The sequence below is a fragment of the Molossus molossus genome, unplaced genomic scaffold, assembly GCF_014108415.1.
Source record: "Molossus molossus isolate mMolMol1 unplaced genomic scaffold, mMolMol1.p scaffold_m16_p_1, whole genome shotgun sequence".
Lineage (NCBI taxonomy): Eukaryota > Metazoa > Chordata > Mammalia > Chiroptera > Molossidae > Molossus > Molossus molossus.
The window spans coordinates 21,734,583-21,749,003 of NW_023425344.1; positions in this window are offsets into that span (position 1 = coordinate 21,734,583).

A 14,421-nucleotide genomic window follows, 5' to 3' on the forward strand; every position below is an offset into this window, starting at 1 on the left:
TTATTTTTGAGTTCTCACGTTAGGGTCACGTTGTAAGTATCCTCATTTCCCTGAAGAATCATGACCTGTCAACATGCTTATTTACTATTCGGTGAATTTTTCGTCTTTCCTCTGAAAAGCTTGAGTTTTTATATAAAAAATTTCATCCTCCTAAAATGTTTTTTAGCACACAAGTATAAAACGAAGTGGAAATAAGAAAGAAGGTAGAAGATGAGGCAATTTTTACAAATACAATAACTACAGCTAAGCACCATTTAGGATTTATTAGCTCTTTCCAATGTAGATTAGGCTATTCATGAAAATCAGGACAGTCATTATATGTGTGGTTTATTTTTTTCATGCTAGTGTGGCGGGAAGTATTTATTTTTTCCAAGTTCATAATTTCTTTTTTAATGCCTATATCAGCTCCCTAAATCTTTGGCCTATTGACACAATTTTGGACTCAATTCACCGTTATCTTTATAGAACACTTAATAATGTAAACATGTGTTACAATTATAAGGTCACATTGGATCTTTATTGCATTTTTAAAATGCGAAGTTTATCATTTATATTTACAAAAGGTGATTTGTGGCTCAAAAGAATTAAGTCAGTGGCCTAACTTATTAAGTTATTTATTCAACTTATATGTAATTGATGTCAGGAAAAGAAATTCAAGCCCTGGCTGGTTTGGCTCAGGGGTTAGAGTATCGGCCCAAGTACCAAAGAGTTGAGGGTTTGATTCTGGACAAGGGCATATACCTCAGGTGTGGTTTGTCCCTGGCCCTGGTTAGGGTTGTGTGGGAGGCAGCCAATCGATGTGTCCCTCTCACATCGATGTTTCTCTCTCTCTCCCTCCTTCCCACTCTATCTGAAAAAAAAGGGAAAAATATCCTCGAGTGAGGATTAAAAAATAAATAAAAAAGAAATTCTGGGTTTCTGCAAATACAGTATGAGTTATCTAATTAGAGAAAACTGAAATATAAATTTGAACTGGTTTTCCCCACATGGATAGATGAGCACAGACCTAGTCCACTTAATTTTTTTTGTCGTTTTTTTGGTTTGTTATTTGTATTTTCACTGTATTAAATGAACAATAAATATAAAAATAAGGTTACAAATATTATTTTAACATCTTTATACTTATTAAACACCTTCAGCATAAAATAAGCAACCTAATACTTTTGAGTGTTTTATGGAATAAATATAATTAGTAGAATTACATGCTGGTTCTCAATGCCCTACAGTGGGGTGATCCAGAAATGGAACACCCCACTGTCAGATTGGCAAAGAAATAGAATGTATTTTCGGTGTGCTGCAGAATTTTAGTAATTTATATGCACCATGAGATGAGAAGGGTTGCAAATCGCTGCTCTAGAGGAATATTTGCTCCCTTCCCTGCATTTAATGGTTTCTCGAGGTCACTCGCTTTCCTTGGCCCGTGTCCTCTTCCTCTCCTCACGGCTTGCGAGGTGAGTACAGTTCTCACAGGGTGTCCCTCTAACCTGGCTCTTTGCCTTCCCCTTTTACTTGTCAGAACCCCTGTAACTGCTCTGGGCCCACGCACACAACATCATGTAAGGTCAGTTGATTAGCAGATTCTATCTGCAACCTTACACACCTGTCCGCGTGTTGGGTAACCTGTTCGCGGCTCCAGAAACGAGGATGTGGACATCACTGGAGTCATGTTCCGCCTCCACTCCCACGCTCACTGCTGACCGGTGCTAAGGAACGAAAATTAGCATATACTGGGCAGTGAACACATTTTTTCTTGTGGACACTGATAGTTTTTCTTTTGAACACGGTGCCGATAAGTGAGATAAACCAAGTGAGCCAGGAGGGATGGAGGAGGAAATGGGGTCACCTGAGTAGAGGAAGGTACTTGCAGATCAGAAGATTCTGGAACAAGAGTTAGGTCAACTTAGTGTAATGACTAAAGGCTTAAATAATACTTCAGAGCCTTACTTTATCTGTTTGTCTTGATTCCTGTCACATATTTTAATACAGCCAGACCAGAGAAACTACCTAAGGATAGAAACCTCCATTCCACAGAATGTGGAAACTCGACGTTTTTAAATGTCTGTAGTTATCTAAACAGATTTCAGCATTGCAGTTCAGATGAAATGTCTAAAAAAAGGGGAAAAACCTGGAGCATCTTTTGAGTGGATGCTAAAATGCATGTTTCATTTTTATTCATTTCAGTATGGGAGAATTAATTCAGGTGCTGCTCCTCATTGTGCTTCTGAGCTTCTGCGCCTTTTAGGAGATAGCTTTTCAAAGGTCATTTTTTTGTCCTTGTTATTGTTATTTGTTCACTTTTTACTGTTTCAGTAGTCGGAAACCTGGGCAGTCCTATAGGAGTTCCACTGGTTTTCAGCGTTGCTCCCTTGAACTGCTGCAGACTAACTCCAGCTGTTCAGTTTAAGACACAGGTTTATCGACCTCATTCAGCGGCTTCTGGAGCTCGGTGTGTAGGAGTAGTCATGCAAAGCAACTGAGCGGCATGTGAACCGAGCTTTTGATGATTATCACAATAGCAAAGAGAAAAAGAGAAAGAAAAAGAAACCGTGCTTGTATTCTGTAAGTGCTTTTGTATGCTATATCTGCACTTGCCCTAGGGAGCTCAAGGCTCGAATTTGCAGCATGTAGATTTTTCAGCACAGTGGTAGGCACAAAACAAGTGCTTAATAAGCCTTTGTTGGATTGAATGTCGTGTGAAGATAGTCTTTTTCTCATTAGTTGCCTGTCAATATTCTCTTTTTCTAACTAGGACTCCATTTGCCTTCCTGTTTCTCTGTGCATGTAAACACAGAAACGTACAAGGGACTAAGCAAGGTCTACAACAAATTGGGAGGTGAAATCCAATCATGGCCCAGCATGCTTTCGCCATTGTATTTCATGCCAACCTTGCTAACCTCTGCTATTAGAGTCATGCATTTAAGAGATGAATGAGGTCTCATGGCCTCCAGTACACAGTAAGAAGTCAATGAACAGTTTTATGTTGAGTCAAAGAAGGAATCCCAGAGGAGGTGGTTTCAGAGGATAGGGGAGATTTAGTCGAGCATATTCTGTGGAGCTGACATTGGAGAATGTCTTTACTTTTTTCACAGAGATGGTAAGCCTGAGGGTACCTCACCATCTTGGTAGCTTTTCATTAAGGTAATTGCCTCAACTATTTGATCATTATGCATATTTTTGTTTATGATCTTTGTTTTATGAGTAAATGCATTCCAAGATGCATTGCTATTTGCAATACCATGTAATGTACTAAAGACTTTCTTAATGGGCGAGAAAGTCAACTTTAAACTTATTGACTTTAACAATTTATTCCCTGATCCTACATACTTGTGTTCTTAGTTTCAGAGAATTAAGGAACTGGAAAAGATATTAAATATCATCAGTTGTAACCCTTCTTTTTAAAGTTGGAAATGCTAAAGCTGATAGATTTATCTTTTCCCAGATTTCACACTTGATATTCGAGCCAGTACTTGAATCCAAGCTTTCTGATTTCCCAGTTCAGAATTATTTCCAAAACAGTCAAGAAATATCAAAACAGGTTAATAAATGACAATTGACTATAAATTATTTTCAAGGTACTGTCATTGAAATAGGGGTATAGCCCTGGCCAGTTTGGCTCAACTGTTAGAACATTGGCCTGCAGCCTGGCTGGTTTGGTTCAGTGGTTAGAGCATCAGCCCACTGACCAAAGGGTCGAGGGTTCAATTCCAGTCAAAGGCACATACCTGGGTTGCAGGTTCAAACCTTGGACCTGGTCCAGGTCATGTGTGAGGCAACCAATCAATGTTTCTATCTCTCTCTCTCCCTTCTTCTCTCTCTAAAATCAATAAAAACATATAGAAAAAGGGAGGTATAATGGAGAAGAAATACTATTTATGAGGACTTTATATACTAGTTCAAAGGTCCACATAACATTTCAAAATATTAATACAATGGAAAAGTTGTATTTTTTACAATTTTATATTGTTGAAAAATTAAAAATTTTATTTTCTTTATTGATATTAGAGAGAAAGAGGAAGGGAGAGAGAGATAGAAACATCAAAACATCGATGAATGGGAACATCGATGAATGGGAACATCGATGAATGGGAACATCGATTGGCCACCTCCTGCATGCCCCTCACTGGGGATTTGGCCCACAACCTGGGCATGTGCCCTGACCGGGAATCGAACTGGCAACCTCTTGATGCATGGGTCAATGTCAACCACTGAGCCAAACTGGCCAGGCTTATTAAAAAAAATTAAAAAATAACATTTCACAGAGTGAGAAAATTATATGAAAATTAAAATTTTGTTTCCATAAATAAAGTTTTATTGGAACATGGCCATGTTTATTCAATTATGTATCTTCAGTGACGGTTCTGTACTACAGCTGACGAGTTGGGTAGTAGGGGCAGTGAGCTGTGACCTACAAAGACTAAAATATTTAATTTCTGGCCCTTCACAGAAATATTTTGCCAATCCTGAACTAAGTTTAAAAGAAGTTAGCACAAAGAGCAAAAAATAGGTCAAATGATTGTGTCCACAATACAGAAGACCCATAATTTGTGTTCTAGAACATAATATCTACTTTCACAGTTTTCAGAAAAAAATGTTCGCAACATTTACTAAGAATTTTAAGCTTTGGCCATTGTTTTTTTCTGATATTTTTCATTATGGATAAAATATAAGAAACCCTTTTATAACTTTAGGGTAGAATAGTCCTTGCTGTTGTTTAAATTTTGAAATTTATCATTTTTTCCCCTTTGCAAAATCAGAATATTAATATGACCCATGTAGGGATGGCATGGGAAATGTCAACATAAGCAAAATAAATATCACTTTCCTGAGACATAGTAGTTACTATTTTAACACTGTCTTTATTGTTCTTTTGAAATATTAAGTAGTTTATGATCTACTGGACTAAGAATTATAAAGTATCATGTACATTCTAAGTTTCTGAAGTACAACTGTGAAGAAATATGTCAAAATAGAATTATACACAAGTCCAAAGAAATAGTTATTTAACTTCTCCTTCCCCAAATTAGTGTTTTAATTAATCCAGATGTCTCAACATGCTTCTTTTTAATAATGTTCTTTCATCTAATATTAACTTGAAAGAAAGGCAGTTTGAAGTAAGGAAGAACCTTGAGATGTTAGCAAAGGAGGACACCCTAAAAAGTTAAAAGACCTGATTAAAGTGTGTTTGAAGGTTCTGCCAGACATATTCCAACTAATGCACTATGAAAGCCTAGATCTGTTTGCTGAGTAGCCACTGACACTGGTTGAACATGTTTGCAGGGTAATCAAGTAGCAGTTCACTCGAGAAAAGATCTGAGTCTTAGCTCCTCTTTAAAAGTAAAATGCAGCCCTTAGAACACCAGAGTGTTCTGCTCCATGACAGTTTTGGTGCTTTATGACTGACAAAGAGAGTCATTAGAAGTCTGTTTGATGGACGTAACTAAGTGAATTGGAAAAAAAAAAAATTAAAAAGCTTTTTCAGCCCATTCAGAAATAATTGATGTGACTGAGACAGCTGTATGTGAGTTCCAGATAAGGAGATTTATGGAGAAACTATTGAAGCTAAAAAGGAAGGTGCACATTTAAAGGTCCCAATAAAGTTGTCTGTAAGACACAGAGCAGTATTCAACAGGGAAAGAGATTTAACCTGAAGTTCTTTCCTGTGGCATCCTTAGGGTCCTATCTTCTTGCAAATAAAATCCCCATAAATGCAGTGTCACTAGGTTATAAGAAATGGATTCCAAGGGAAAAATTTCTGCACTCTCACCTCAATACTGTTTTCTTTTACTGTAAGTATCGTGTATTACATGCTATTCCCAAAGTTCAACTGTTTTATTTTTTCTTTTCTAAAATTAGCCGCTCCCTATCAGAGAAAGCAAACCATTTTTTATTGTGCAGGTTGTAACTTAGAAGACTTTGCTAATGTTGATAGATGGAAGGTAAATGTTTTAAAGTATGTCTGTTTATGGGATACAATATTTGTTTTTATGGTGTGATGCTTACCATTGAATCTAACAATTAAGAATGTTTTAAAAAAGGTATTATTTATGTATGTTTAATATGCATCTGATCATTATTGCTTTTCCTAGCAACTATAAATGAACTTAGTGACAACTTTTTTTAAAAAACAGCACTTGGAAATTTTATACACATTTGGTAATGATTGTATTCCAAAAACAGAATAGCATATTGATGTTAATTTTAAAATTAATTTCCTGAGTGGTGCAGATTGTATAGAATACACGTTATTATATCAGAACTTTTCGAAAAGAAGGGCAATTATATGTTTCTTTAATAACAGAAAAAAATTAAATAAATATCTGCAAGATCAAATAACAAAATGAGGCAATTGTGATTGTAAATCACTCTTCAGAAAACGGTTCAGACCTCTAATGAATTTGAAATGTGAGATTTCCCTTTGAATAAGTGCAGGATGAGATCTGGCTGCCAGTGAATATTTGAAGTGACCTTTAAACCTGTTATAATGCCCAGATTTAGGTTTACTCTTTGGTAATTTACATAATAAATTATGGAGATGCAGTTTTACAAAAACTGATCAATTGAATGCTCACCACAATTTCTCTTAGTAAATGCCTTACCCCTTGAAAAAAATGTCATTAGAACACAAGTCTCATTTTTGTAATTCAAATATATTCTAATGCCCCTCCTCCTCTAAGCAGGCTGTCTTTCTTCTGATCCCAAGTTCATCTCATACTGGTTCTAGCATATTTATTTAAAAAATATATATGAATGAGCAAATGTATTCATTGGGTATGAAACATTGTACTACATAGCACCCAACTTAAAAAAAATCTTATTTGCTGTGTTTGTCCTTTCAAGGTTATGAGGTTAATTTTATATGAAAATGACTGTTGCACTCACACACCCCTACCTTGTGCTCCCCCGAGTGTCTGACGAGGAGGCGAGGGCTGGAAGGGCAGTTCTGTTCACAGCCTCCCCCAGCGTGCAGGCAAGAATAGAAGGCAGATGTCCTCTCCATTAAACCCATTGTCCAACTCCTCATACGATCTCTAAATTTCCAGAAAATAAATCAAATAAAATTATATTAAGAGTGGAGAATGCTGGTTCCCAGTCTGCAATAGTTTAATTTAGTGTCAGTTCTAATTAAGGTCCATCATCTGGGGACTGGGGTGACGATGAAGGTACATCCAATACTCTAGCGATTATATATCATCTGAAGTTACCTTTTACTATATTTGTAAAAGCCTCTAAAATATCTGGGAAGTTCTCATAGTAGGGTGTGTCTTGAAGTGAAAATTTCCAGTGTGTCATAATGGAATCAAAAACTAGTACATAAATGCCATTCTAAAATAATCAAATGTAGACAGGTTTATGCTTAATACGTGATTAGATTCAAATTGTTTTTTAAAAAATTTGTGTTAGTGTGCATATTTGTTTTCCAAACAAGTTGCATTTAAAACAATAAAGACAGTGCATTAATAGGAGAATTAGGTTTGAAATTTTATATGATTGTTAAAATTTTTATTTAGAAGCTTTGTGAATTACTGAGTCGGTAATATAATTTTTTATTAAAAACAAACAAACACCTAAAACATAATGGGAGATAGTTCTAGTTATATAGCTGTCTAGCTGTGGCCTGAGGTATAATACCTTTTATAGTATTTGTCTTTGAGGGAGCTTAAGGCTCTTTTTATAAACTATCTCATTATTTCTCAGGGAATTTAAGTTAGTAAGGGACAAGTATTATTATCTCTGTTTTACAGACCCTGAGCCTAAGGCATAAGAACCAAGGGTCAGCTAACTTGGGTGAGGTCAATAGAGTTGCTTGGAATATAATCTTTTTCTGTTATTTCTAATACACTATTTTTTTTCTCATTAAACACAAACACACGCTGCATGCATGAGTTTCCTCAACATATACTGTTTACCTTACCTTTGTAATTTTACTTTTAATTTTATTTCTATCTTAATTCTATTGACTTTACGTATCTTTTCTTATTTCGTTCATTCCCCAACCACCTTGATATCATGAGGCACCCCTTTTTGCTTGCACCTTCAAATATCTTCCTTAAAACCCTTGCTGGTTTGGCTCAGCAGTTAGAGCATCGGCCCATGGACCAGAGAGTCGCGGCTTCGGTTCCCACTAAGGGCATGTACCTTGGTTGCAGTTTGTCCCTGGCCCCGGTTGGAGTCCTGTGGGAGGCAGCCAGTTGATGTGTCTCTCTCACATCGATGTTTCTTTCTCTCTTGTCTTCCTTCTCTCCCTCCCACTCTATCTGAAGAAAAAGAAAAAGAAAAAGAAAAGAAAACTCCCTTAAAGCAAAGTTTTTTTCAATACCAGGAAGAAAAACAGAAAATACAGATAAATAAATTAAGCTATTAATACAAATCTTTGTCTTTTAACTGGAACCCTACTTTTCTTAGATGTCTTTTTTTTTTCAGACTAGTAGTCTATCTCCACTTTCTCCATATATTTTACTTTCTTTGGTCTAATCTAGAATTGTTCTTCAGAGTTCTGAGATTTCGCAGCAACAATGACCTTCTAATGGATGGCTCCAATGGACATACGATAGTCAACATTCTTCTCCACGTCTCTCATGCTTTGGGATCATATAAGATTTCCTTCTTTCCAGAAATGATTGGCTTCCTTGGTTTCTAAGTTTTAAAAGTGACCTGTTTTTCTTATTTATCCTCCCCCCTTTTTTTTTTTTTTTTTTTTGCTGCTGGCCCCAACTATGGAACCAATAATCAGCCCTCCAGTATATATTATCTACCAAACTTCATTTGGAGGTCTCAACACCTGTCCTTTGCAATGCCTACCCAAGTTCCCAGGCAGGTTCCACAGCACCTCGCTGCCCATTCTCACTCCTGAGTCTCCACAGTTCACCCATGTTAGCATAAGCCTCTGCCTTGAACAGTTCTTCTAACCCCTGTTTTGTAAGAAATTGCCAGATCATATGTATCTTCGCCTTCACCTTTTTAATGAAGTCATTCATCTGCCTAAATGAAATTTTTTATTTCTGCTTCCTCTTGACTCTGATGCTCACACACACACCCCTCTCAGAATTCTTGGAATGATTTTCTTGCAGACCTCTTTCTTTCATAACTCATTCAGTTTTCTAACCGATCTTCACAGTTTCAAAGAGCTGGAGGGATGACGCTCTTCCCCAAGCTCCTCTGCTCTTTCCTCCGTTAGAAAGACCTGTTTGCCTGTGTGGGACATGAAATACTTTATGACCATAGGCAGAAAAAGACAAAGCTCAGACACCTCAGGTCACTAGAATTCTTCGTGTTCATACTTTTACATCTCGGGATGGAACTGTGGTTGTTCTGACTCTAGGTGGAAACTCTACGCGCACTTAGGAACCAGCTAGTTTCCCAGGTCAGTTTAGTCTTTTTATCCTCTTCCCATAAGGTCTTTCTGTGGTAGAGTTTCTTCTTCCCCTGTTTGCCTTTTCATCACCTGGGGAGATCTTATAAACCACTGATATCCAGTCCCTCAGCCAGCACTGACTCACTGGTATTTGCATTATGTTTTTCCACAAGTGCTCTGCATCATTCTAAGCTACATCTAGGTTTAAGAATTACCACTTAAACCATCCTAATTCAGAATATCAGTAATTAACAAAGTGACACATGTGTAATGCAAACTCATTCTTTACATTTCTGGTTTAGTCAATATTTCTAGTATATATAAAGAATATGAATTCTGTGTTATAAATTTTTCTGTAAAACCTATCTTGTCAATAGACCTAACCTGGTGATGAAAGATGGTGAAATACTTGACTTCCTATCTATCTATCTATCTATCTATCTATCTATCTATCTATCTATCTATCATCTATCATCTATCTATCATCGATCTAAGTTTACATGTCTGGTTTACAATTGAAATGAAAGCTTAACAATGGAGAAAAGATAGTCTCTTCAATAAATGTGCTGAAAAAATTGGATAGCTATATGCAAAAAAAATGGAACTAGACCACCAACTTACACCATACACAAGAATAAACTCAAAATGGATAAAAGACTCAAATGTAACCAGTGAAACCATAAAAATCCTAGAAGGAAATATAGGCAGAAAAATCTCAGACATCATATGTAGTGGAATTTTCACCGATACATCACCTAGGACAAGAGAAACAAAGGAAAACATTAGTAAATGAGACCACATCAAACTAAAAAGCTCCTGCGCAGCAAAATAAACCAGCATCAAAATGAAAGGAATCCACTCTCTGGAAGAACATATTTGCCAGTGTTACATCAGATAAGGAGTTAATATTCAAAATATATAAAATATTCATGCAGCTCAACAGAAAGAAGGCAAATAATTAATTAAAAAATAGGCAAAGGACCTGAATAGTCACTTCCCCAAACAAGACATACAAATGACCAGGAGAGTCTGGCCAGTGTGGCTCAGTGGTTGAGTGTTGACCCATGCACCAACATGTCACTGGTTCTGTCACAGGTTGTGGGCCCGATCCCCAGTGCAGGGCATGCAGGATATGGCAAATCAATGTTCTTTCTTATAGGGGTTGCTATCTTTCCCTCTAAAATCAATAAATGAAACAAAAAACAAACAAACAAACAAAAAAAACCAGAACACATATTAAAAAAATGCTCAACAGCTCTAATCATCAGAGAGATGCAAATTAAAACTATTATGAGATATCACGTTATATCTGCCAGAATGGCAGCCATCAACAAATCCTCAAACAACGTGTGCTAGTGAGGGTGTGAGGAAAAGGGGACTCTAGTACAATGCTGGTGGGAATGCAGACTGGTGCAGCCACTATGGAAAACTGTATGGTGTTGCCTCAAAAAATTAAAAATGGAACTGCCATTTGACACAGTGATCCCACTTCTTGGAATATATGCACCCCTATGTCAATAGCAGCTCTATTTATAATACCTAAGATCTGGAAACAGCCCAGGTGCCTATCAGTAGATGAGTGGATAAAAAAGTTGTGCGGCATTTACACAATGGAATGCTATGCACCTGTAAGAGAGATCTCTTACTTTTGGAAATGACATGGAGGGACCTGGAGAGTATTATGCTGAGTGAAATAAACCAGTCAGAGAAAGACAAGTACCACATGATCTCACTTATTTGTGGAATATAATGAACAAAATAAGCTGTCGACCAAAATGGATCCAGAATCATGGACGTAGGGAACAGAGTGACAAACCTAAGAGGAAAGAGGGGTGAGAAGATGGGAAGAGATAAACCAAAGACCTTATATGCATATATGCACAGCCAATGGACACAGACATTAGACTAGGGGAGGCAGGAGGGGAGTGGGAGCAGGAAGGAGGGGTTCAATGGGGAGGAAAAGGAAAACATCTGTAATACTTTCAACAATAAAACAATTATTAAGAGGAAAACGGTCTACTGGGCATAGTGCTTAAGAGAGGAACTATACATAAGAGAACTGGATGAGGAAGTCTATTTCTAGCTTGTGAACTCAGTAACTGAGAAAAAGTTAGATTCATGTACATTTTAGTAAAGCTTTACTTGTTTTTAAAATCAGCAAGATATGTGAGAGTGGTATCACATTTTCCTATATTTTAAAAAACAGATAATGGTCTATAGTAAAATAAAAATAATATGTACAAGCAATTTTTAAAAAAGAAATTAAAACTTAACTCTTAGAGAATTCAGGATTTAGGAGTCTGTACTAATTTGGTTCACATTGCCAACTTAAAAACTTTACCACTAGAATTTTATTCATTTAAAAATTATCAAAATAGAGTTTAGGAGGTAGTAATAGAATACTGATATTGTACTGTAGAATTCTAATGGGATATTTTAGAGAGCAGATAAAAATGATTTATGAGGTAATTTATGATCCATTAGGTCATACTCATTACTTTAAGTTTTTATTGTGAATTATTTTTTATTCACTCAGATATTTTTAAATAAAAACATTTTGTACAAAAAGGAAGCATTCATGAATCTAAGTATTTTTAGGATATAAATTAATCTCAGTATTTTAAAATTAAAATGTTTTTTCTTCTATCATTAAATTTAATATGTAACCTAAATATTTCCTGAAGATTAAAGTACTCACAGTCAAAATAGGGTAGGAACTTAAGAAAATAAAACACGCAAATGGATTCATTGAAGTTGCTATATACTACACTATAGAAAAATTATTACTTTTTTTTTACATTTGTCATTGCAAACATAGCCTATCCCCTGTCTCTCCACAATCTATCATTACTTGGGTGGAACCAGCGTAGACGCAGCCAAGGATGGCCCTGGTTTCTATTTTTGTATGCAAATGAAACATCACTTCTCACAGTTCCTTATCATTTCCCTTTTGTCAATTTATAAATATTAGTTATGTATTTTCTTATATATTTTGAACTTCTTGACTTAGTGAAGACTGATTCTAAAAGATTTGAGATTCATTAAATAGAATTATATATATATACATATGTGTGTGTATATATATGTGTGTGTGTATATATATGTGTGTGTGTGTATATATATACACACATATATATGTGTGTGTGTGTGTGACCCATTGCTGTATCATGAAGTGATACTATGTCTCCATGACCCTTGGTGTTCTTTTCTAAATTCAAAATTGTCATGAAAACATCATTGTTCAGTAATACATACTTTGGTGAGTATCTTCTGTGTGCAGAACAGGGTGGTCTCATTTCCAAGGTGAGACTGAAGACATAAAACCTCATAGAAAAAAAAAAGAAAAGAAAATATGTACACATAAGATAAAGAATCATAAACATAAAGAGATTTCTATAGTTACTTAGATATAAGGTAAAATATCACATTACTACAAATAAATATAATGATTATTAATAAAATAAGGATAATGTTTCTATAAAGTTTATTGCCGGTACAGTGTGGTCAATGACGTGTATGCTGTTTATACTACAAATACTTTATAACTGTTTTAGATACTGTAGTCCCGAGTCAGGAAAACACCATGAAGAAGAGAATGTGCTTTAAATGTTTTCTCTTTACAATGAAATTCAGCGTTCTAAAAGTTTGATTTTGACCTAGAATGAATACAAAGGTTTTATAATGACTGTATAGTACAAATAACTACAGGAGAGGTGAGGTACTGGGTTACAGATACCAATAATGGACACATACCAACATTCCTGGCCAATTTTCTGAGACAAAGTCAGGGGAAGATTTGTGGAAACATGTTTGTCGTTAGCAAAGCCAGTTTATAAATGTGGGGGAAAGTGCCACTCTTCTTAGCTCTCCTTTTAATCATCTATCATGTCTCTAATCCTTAACATTTAAAAAAATTTTACTGGTTCCAGTTTTGATTATTGATTTGTACCATTAGCATTCAAGTTGTAAAAGTGCAAAAAAGGTTATGTACTTTTCTCACTCTTTGCTGGCAGCATTCTCTCTATACTTTATATTAGAAAGAAACCTTATAAGTTACAGGTTTAAAAATCTACACAATTGTGCCATTTTCAAGTCATGCAAGAGCTCAATGGACCCAACTATTGCCATGAATATTCTCAGACAAATATTACAGAATATTTTCATTTTCCCCCCAAATATTATGTATATTACACTGATAATGCATGTCATTAGTTTGTTTTCTGAATGAGTGCATTTTTTAACATTTTTATTTTGTAGTTACAATAATATGTAAATTTCATGCATAGTAAATCTTCAGTCCAGCCAACATCGGTATCATTGCAAATTGTGGGGTCCAGTCAGCTCACAATTTGGAACACCTTTTAAGTCTAGTCTAAATGCTGTACATGATGTGACCTTCTTTTTTAGAACAAATTATAGTCATAGAAGACACATACAGTTAAACTTTATTTTCCATTCCCTGGTTCAGAAAACTTTTTCTTTTATTTCAATACTACCCTGAAAATTTGAAGGTCAACAGGTGATATTTTTTAAATGAATGAAGTAAGAAATATATTTCTACTTCCTAGCTCTGCATCTAAATTCCTATTTATCAGCTATGCCTTTAATAGTTTAAGTCATCTGCCAGAACACACATTTTTAAACCATTATATCATGTGAAAAAAGTATTTTAAAGTCATCTTACAATGGATTAATTCAATATTTATTGCTTTCCAAAATAACTGACCCTCATGTTTATAGAGTTTGCCTGTGAAAAGTGTATTTGAAGTTGAGACTACAGGATAGAAAAAGATTGAATATGTGGAACTAACATAGATTTAATTGTGTGTTTCAGTGAAATTGCTGTTTTCTTATCTCTGTTTCAGAAAGGGAATTCTTGGCTTTTCCATAATAAAATCAAAGTTCTAGGCATTGCCTCAGATAATAACAGAGTTCACCAGATAGATTTCGACAGAGCATACTAACCATTTTGTATTGAATTAGTTGTCAGTAGACCTTAATGTATGTAATTTATGTATTTTTAATAAGATCATTTACAATCTTGTATCTTAGTGACATTCAGAATCTTT